An 8785-nucleotide genomic window follows, 5' to 3' on the forward strand; every position below is an offset into this window, starting at 1 on the left:
ATCGACAAATTCAGCTCCGCGGACATCTTTCGGCACTCGCCTTTAGGCAACGTGCTAAACTCATTAAAAACACTCTCCTTAGCGGGGGACTCTCCGCTGAATTATTTCCAGTTTGAACTGGAGGCTGATGACAGAGAATTCCGCTTCCCACCCCCCACCCACTTAATAGCCATTGTCGAAGACTTAACCGACATGCTTGATTACGGCTCATAAGACATCGACGGTATGGGCGAAGATGTTGGAGAGGAGCAGGCCGAAAACCCACCATTCGCCGGACGATGGACGGCCACCTCCTCGTACGATGTATACATGGTACATGCACCAAAAGAGAATAGTGGCGATGACAAGGAAGATCCAGTTGAGGATAAACCTCCTGAGATACAACCAAAACGCCGGCGTCAGCGGCGCCGCCCTAAATCACGCCGCAGCAAAGACAACAACACCGGCACAGGGGAAGATAACACTCCGGACGGTGCCAAAGACAATGAAGACCCCGTTGAGGCAACTTCCAAACAAGATGAACAGGAAGATGGGCGAGTCAGCCCTGATGAACAGGCCGCGCACGAAGACTCGGAGGACAGCAATTATCTTCCACTCTCCGAGGATGAGGTGAGCCTTCGCAATGAGGATTCAATCGTGCTTGAGGAACCTCTCAAGTAGGAGTGCTTCAAGCGCCAGCTAATAGACACTGCAAGGAGACTGACAAAGAAGCAGCAACAGCTTCAAGCTGATCAAGATCTGCTCAATGATAGATGGACTAACATGCTAGAAGCCGAGGAGTACAGCCTCAAGCGACCACTCAAAAGTTACCTGAAGCGCAAATTACTACCTCAATTCGATGATGAGGCGTTGGAGCCCGTGCCATCAGCGCACAATGCGGCTGACTGACCACCACGTGGTCGGGACAAAGCGGCAACCCAAGCCGAACACTAGCCCGTACCACCTCGCCATAAAGATAGAGACGAAACTTCGCAGGGATACACATACGATCTCCGGCAGGGCCTGAAGAATAAAGCAAGTCCGGCCAGATCGATCTATGGATCACGGGGGCGTGCCCCGATGCGTGACGACGGCTATCAAGCCGAACATGGTAAGCACAGTTACATCCGAGAAAAAAATGCAAATGGACTCCACCCGAAATACGTCACGACCTGGCCCGATATAGAGGCGCCGCACACCCCCTCTGCTTCACTGATGAAGTAATGGAAGATGAATTCCCAAAAGGGTTCAAACCCGTGAATATTGAATCATATGATGGAACCACAGATCATGCGGTATGGATTGAAGACTTTATCCTCCATATTCACATGGTGCGCGGCGATGATCTTCATGCCATCAAATACCTCCCCCTAAAACTCAAGGGGCCAGCCCGACACTGGTTGAACAGCCTGCCTGGAAACTCCATTGGCAGCTGGGAGGACTTGGAAGAAGCCTTCTTTGACAACTTCCAAGGTACATATGTTAGACCCCCGGATGCCGATGACATAAGTCACATAATCCAACAGCCCGGAGAGCAGCCAGGAAATTCTGGACTGATTCTTAACCAAAAAGAACCAGATCGTCCACTGTCCGGATGCCGAAGCTCTAGCGGAATTTCAACATAGCATCCGGGACGAATGTCTCGCCCGACACCTCGGCCAAGAAAAGCCGAAGTCCATGGCGGCCCTCACGGCACTTATGACCCGCTTTTGCGCGGGCGAAGATAGCTGGCTAGCCCGTGGCAATAACAACACAAGCGAACCTGGCACTTAGGAAGCCAGAAATAGCAACGGCAAGCCCCGACGCAACAAACACAAGCGTCGAAGCAACGGTGATCATACCGATGACATGGCGGTCCACGCCGGATTCAGTGGCTCCAAGTCCAGACAGCGGAAAAAGCCATATAAAAGAAATAATCAAGGCCCTTCCAGCCTGGACCGCATACTCGATCGCCCATGTCAGATCCATGGCACCCCTGATAAACTAGCCAATCATACCCACAGGAGTTGTTGGGTCTTCAAACAGGCCGGCAAATTAAATGCCAAAGACAAGGAGAAGGGGTTGTAAAGCGAGAACGATGACGAGGAGCCCCGTCCACCGAACACAGGGGGACAGAAGAAGTTTCCCCCTCAAATCAAAACAGTGAACATGATATACACTACCCATATCACCAAGAAGGAGCGCAAGCGCGCGCTCAGGGACATCTATGCGATAGAGCCAGTCGCCCCAAAATTCAACGCATGGTCGTCATGCCCGATCACCTTCGATCGTAGGGACCATACGACTAGTATCCGTCATGGCGGGTCAGCCGCACTGGTCCTCGACCCAATAATTGATGGATTTCACCTCACACGAGTCCCCATGGACGGCGGCAGCAGCCTCAACCTGCTCTACCAGGATACAGTGGGCAAAATGGGCATCGATCCATCAAGGATCAAGCCCACCAAAACTACCTTTAAAGGAGTAATTTCAGGTGTAGAGGCCCACTGCTCGGGCTCAATCACATTGGAGGTCGTCTTCGGATCCCCGGACAACTTCCGAAGCAAGGAGTTAATCTTCGATATCGTCCCCTTCTACAACGGCTATCATGCACTGCTCGGACGAACTGCGTTTGCCCGATTCAATGTGGTGCCACACTATGCTTATCTCAAGATCAAGATGCCCGGACCACGTGGTGTCATAACAGTCAATGGAAATACGGAGTGCTCCCTCCGCACCGAGGAGCATACCGCTGCCCTGGCAGCAGAGGTACAGAGCGGCCTCCACAAGAAGAACCTTAATTCGGCAGCCATACTCCCGGACACTGTCAAACGAGTCCGGACTACCCTGCGCCAGGACATCCCAGCTCGTCAAGAGCTCAACTAGCAATTCGGCCTCCATCCCAGACCCCGCCAAGTGGCAGCGTTCGCGTAGCGCGTACATAACTACGCACTCAAAATACTATGGGAATAGACGGAGGCATAACTAGATTGTGATCCATAATATGGCTCGACCTACCCTGGACACACATAATTTCACTTTTTACTTTCTTTTTTCTCCTCTTCAGGTTTCTTCTCTGTAGGCCCCTCTTGACGGCCTCATTATCGGTCCTTTCGATGGATGGACACACCAAGGGGGCAGGAAGCACAGACGCGTGGGGCAATATCTAGATGTTCTTCTCAAAGATCATTCTACCTGCTTTCAGGACCCGTACACAGCTCCCCCTTGGTCTTGGCATGTTAGATAGCTGATGTTCCTTATCGCACCATTTGTACAAAATACGCTTTGACGTATTAATCAAACTATAATGGAAACAGTCCATATCTCAACTTATGTGGCACTAGTTTGCTCTTTTGATAATTTTATGAAATTGCAACCGTACACTTTGGTACGCTTTAATCCGCCAGGGGCTTCATTGTACCCCATAACATGAGAACAAAGTCCAAACACTTTTTACAGTACAGTTTGTCACCCTGAATTTAGCATTATATGCATCGGCTCCGAATCATGTCTTTGGTCAATAGTTGGGTTGCCCAGCTCATGTGCTTACTACCTTACGTTCCGCTATATCGGCTAGGATAGTAAAGGGAGAACTACTGCGATTGTGTCCTGGTTTATCCGGATCAGCACCTTAGTAGAGAAAGCCGAAAACTGACTGTCATGATGCGGCGTGAGCCGGTCAGCTCTTCGGAGGTTTCAAATCTTTAGCGATTTTTTTCCGCATTGTGCGATGAATCGGTTCTTATCCGGCCAGGTGTTTACAGCATCCTAGTTCGGATACTAGGGGCTGCACCTAAATTTTTATTGTCAAACTCCTATGGCTAAGTGAGGGTGATAAAGCCACATAGTCTGATTGCCTGGTTCGTAGCGCTAAACACATCCTTTAAGGACCAAATGTTGGGATAAAGAGTGTTTAGATTCATCCCGAACACCCCCGTACTACCTACGTGGGGGCTGAAGCCAACGACTGGCCAACCCTCAGATTTAATAAAAACGGCCGCACAGGAGGTAAAAACTTCAACAAATAAACAAGCATTATATTACATAACGGCTCTGTTTAATACTAGAGGACAGGATAACATGAATATACTCATTCAAAAATAATGTCCTTTGCACATTGCTCCGCTAAAATACGGGATCCCTCCAAGACATCATCGAAATATCGTGTGAGCGTGCGGTGCTCCTTTCCCTCGGGCGATCCTTCGGTCGCGAGCTTGACGGCATTCATCTTCAACCATTGCATCTTGACACGGGCGAAGGGCATCCGCGCACCTTCTATACAGATCGACCGCTTGACAGCGTCAAGTCGAGGGCAGGCATGGACCAGCCGCTTCATGAGTCCGAAGTAGCTGCCGGGCATAGCTTCTGCAGGCCACAGCCGGATTATTAAGTCCTTCATGGCTAGTTCGGCCACCCTATGCAGCTCGACCAGCTGTTTTAGCTGGTCGCTAAAAGGCACCGGATGTTCTGGCGCAAGGTATTGCGATCAGAATAGCTTCTCCATTGCGCTCCCTTCTTCGGCTCGGAAGAATGCCGCAGCGTCAGAAACGCTGCGCGGAAAATCCACAAACGCCCCTGGAGAACTCCAAATCCGGGCCAGTAAGAGATATCTTGTCTTCACATACTTGCTTTGCATAATAAAAGCCTTACCCGACGCAATCTTCTTGGCCTCTTGGATTTCCTGGAGGGTGCCTTCGGCTTCGGCCTGGGCCTCTTGTGCACTTTGGTGGACCCTCATGAGTTCGGACTCTTGGTCCGCATTCTGGCGCTCCAAGGACTCGTATTTGTTCACGACATCTTGGAGCTCCTGCTGGACTTCACCAATCCCAACCTCATGCTTTTCTTCGGCGGCTCGTTCCTTTGCAGCCCTCTCCTTGGCCTGGGCCAGCGCCTTCTTGAGGGCCTCTACCTCGGTAGCCACCCCTACGAAAATATCATGGCACTGTGGTCAGCACACAAACATTCATCCCTCCCGAATATACACAAAAACAATGAATACCTTGATTGTCCTCCAGCTACTTTTTCGCACGACTGAGCTCTTCCTCGGTCTACTCCAGCCTCTGCTTCAGTCCAGAGACTTCGGCAGCATGAGAAGTCGCAGCCAACAGCTACACTTGCTTATTCACATAAACATATCTGGTTTGTCTCCTGCGAAAAACTGTTCGATCCTCTATTAGGCTCTTCTTTTCGAACACCGAGTAGAGTCTCAGGGGATACTATCTATACTGTGATTTTCTTTTCACAAAGTTACATTGCTTACCTCAAAGCCTGTAGAAGGCTTGTGCGGGCTTCGGTCAGTCCGCTTTTTGCAGATTGAATCTTCTCAATCACCGCACCCATAAGGGTACGGTGTTCCTCTACGATGGAAGCGCTTTGCAGCGCTTCTAGTAAAGTAATCGGCGCCTCTGGTTGGACAGAGGTCACCGGCGGAATGGGCACACCTCCTTCTGATGAAGGAGGCTGCTTGCTGGATTCCAGAACCGTATTGGTGTCCGGGACCATATTCGGCTGGGGGCCGAATTGGACATGGCCCCCATTGCCAGTCTCCAAGGGGATCTGCCCCCCCCCATGTGTCCGACAGCCGAGGTCTCACCCTCTGGCGCCGTCTTGTAGGCCTCCCGCGTCTCTCCCTGGCCGGGGATCCTTCAGGACAACACCTCGGTATCATCCATGGCCCTGGGAGAGGAGGCCGTTGGAAGGGACCCGCTGTCCATCACCTTCGGGTCCAGCGAGTTCCCCGAAGACGAGGATCGCTCAAGGGCGGAACGAGCCGAACTGCAAATGCATGACTTGACATGTTAAAATTATGAAATAAAAGAGGCAGATATATGAATGCGTCATGGTCTTCCGATACTCACGATTCGGCTAGGGGCTTATCTCGAGGGCGCCGTTCTGGGCTGCTATCGACGTCCCACACGGAGCTATCCGCGAGGGAAGCCTTTCCCTTCTTGGACGCCTCCGCCTCTAGATCTGTGGAGGCCGCCCTTTTCCTTCCCCCCTCGGGGAGGGGGAAGTTGCTTTCTTCCTCCTCTTCCTCCTCTTCGGTGGTGGAGTGAGTTTCGGTGTCTTCGGATGCCACGTCCGAAGTACCCTTGGGATGGAGGCCACCTCTGGTCCCCTTGGCCTTCTTCTCCGGCGCCTTGTAGGGTGCCGGAACCGGCATCTTCGTCAAACGTGGGATGGCTGGATCCTCGGGCAGCGGGGCCAAACAATGAATCCACTCCGCCTTCTTCGTCCAATCCTGAAAAAACAAATGGGCAAGTTCGGACACCCTCCTTGAATAAGCAGGTAAGGAATACACCTTGCAACAACGGAAAACTTACCGAACTGGTGGGATGAGCCAGGTCATGCCCACGATCCTCGGTGGTCTTCGGCCACGTCTCGTTGCCTTGAAGAGCACCTTCCAGATATCTTAGTGTGTAGATCCGAAGAACCGATGCAGGGTCTTGTGCTCGGCCAGATCGAACTCCCACAGGTGGCAAGCCCGGCTCTGGCATGGAAGGATTCGCCGGACTAGCATCACCTGAATCACATAGACAAGCTTGACATTCTTGTCCATCATGCTCCTGATGCGCGTCTGGAGCGCTGTCATCTCGTCCGACGAAGACCAATCTAGGCCCTTCTCCTGCCAAGAGGTAAGCCGCATTGGGGCCCCAGATTTGAATTCGGGAGCCGCGTCCTAGGCAGCGTCGCGGGGCTCTGTGACATAGAACCACAATTTCTGCCACCCCTTGACGGTCTCCACGAAGGTGCCTTTGGCCCACGGGACGTTGGACATCTTGCTCACCATGGCACCTCCGCACTCCACGTGCTCGCCGCCCACCACCTTCGGCTTCACATTGAAGGTCTTCAACCACAGTCTGAAGTGGGGAGGTAAGCGGAGGAAAGCCTCACACACGATGATGAACGCCGAGATAGTGAGGAAGGAATTTGGGGCCAGATCATGGAAATCTAGCCCATACTAGAACATGAGTCCTCGAACAAAGGGGTGGAGTGGAAATCCTAGCCCACGGACAAAGTGGGGGATGAAAACTACCCTCTCATGAGGCTCCCGGGTAGGGATGATTTGTCCCTTGGTCGGAAGCCGATGGGCGACCTCCTTGGCCAAATATCCGGCCTCCCGAAGTTGGGTGATGTCCTTCTACTTGACAGTGGAGGCCATCCACTTGCCCTACGCTCCGGACATGGTTGGAGTGTTTTCTTGGGGCAAGAAAGATGAGAACTTGGGGGCTGGGACTCGAGAGTGGGTAGGCGGAAAGAGAGAAGGCGTTGGTGGAAGAGATGAATCCTTATCTCCTTATAAAGGCAGTAAATATCAAGTGCCTCCCCACTCGCCATGAAACTCGCCTATTCCCCAGGGGTCGTGCGGGCGGCACGGTTGGATTACCCATACCCATATTGATGAGAATCTTGCAATAAGGGGACACGATCTTTGCTTTGACGAAACATGCCAATAAAGTCACATCTCGAAATATGGAACGCCAGGTCGAGAAACGGTTCGAAATAATAACCGGGCAGGGGCGTGATATCACATTACAAAAAATTGTCAGCAGATTGGACTCATGAAATATTATATTATCTACGGTGGTGTGTGGTATTTGTTTTGCGTATCCGGACACGTTGTTTGTGTTCGAAGACTATGTTGGATTATTCGGAGGAGGAACCCGCCTTGCAATGCCAAAGACAATCTGCGCGCTGGACACCTCGTCATTGAAGCCTGGTTCAGGGGCTACTGAGGGAGTCCTGGACTATGGGGTCCTCGGGCGTCCGGCCTGTTGGACATGGGTCGGACTAATGGGCTACGAAGATACAATACCGAAGACTTTCACCCGTGTCTGGATGGGACTCTCCTTGGCGTGGATGGCAAGCTTGGCGTTTGGATATGAAGATTCCTTTTTCTGTAACCGACTTTGTACAACCCTAGTCCCCTCCGGTGTCTATATAAACCGGAGGGTTTAGTTCATAGGGACAATCATAATCAAATAGGCTACACTTCTAGGGTTTTTAGCCATTACTATCTCATGGTAGATCAACTCTTGTAGCCCCCATACTCATCGATATTAATCTAGCAGGACGTAGGGTTTTACCTCCATCGAGAGGGCCCGAACCTGGGTAAACATTGTGTTCCCTGTCTCCTGTTACCATCAACCTCATACGCACAGTTTGGGACCCCCTACCCGAGATCCGCCGTTTTTGACACCGACAGGAGGCCCCTCCCTCCAACACCACATTGCACAAGGAGGTGGAGGCGCTATCTCCGTCACCACCATCATCACCGGGTATTGGTCCTAGCTAGATCGTGCGCGCCGGTGTATCCATGTCCATCTCCATCCTCACCTGTAATTTGTAAGATTGAACATGTTGATGACATTAATGAACCAATCCTCTTTGTGTGTCTATTCATCTATGTTTGAGTGATTGATCCGGTTCTAGGTTGAGGTATGATCTTGTATGCAAAATTAGTCTTTGTTGTATAATGTTCTAGTATTTAGTCATGTTAAACGTTATGTTGGGGGTGTCCATTCTCGAGATATCGTTATCACCTGCATGCTTGTACTAGTATTCTACTGCCACTAAGATGCCCCTCTAGAACTAGTGAGACTGGAGCCTATACGATGTTTCACTTTGTATCTTACTCGTGCTTGTGCGGTGTACAAGAAATTAGAGAAGAGTCCTTCACCGTCATGCATTGTTGGTTGAAGTTGAATGGGAAACCTAAGTGTAACCTTTTCATAGCCAAGACCGCCACCCAAGCCAACGAGGAAGAAACAGGTGACCCTACCGACCCAACCCAAGAATCACCGAAGAAGATTAGAAGAAATTTACG

This window comes from Triticum urartu, chromosome 2 (assembly GCF_003073215.2).
Source record: "Triticum urartu cultivar G1812 chromosome 2, Tu2.1, whole genome shotgun sequence".
Taxonomy (NCBI): Eukaryota; Viridiplantae; Streptophyta; class Magnoliopsida; order Poales; family Poaceae; genus Triticum; species Triticum urartu.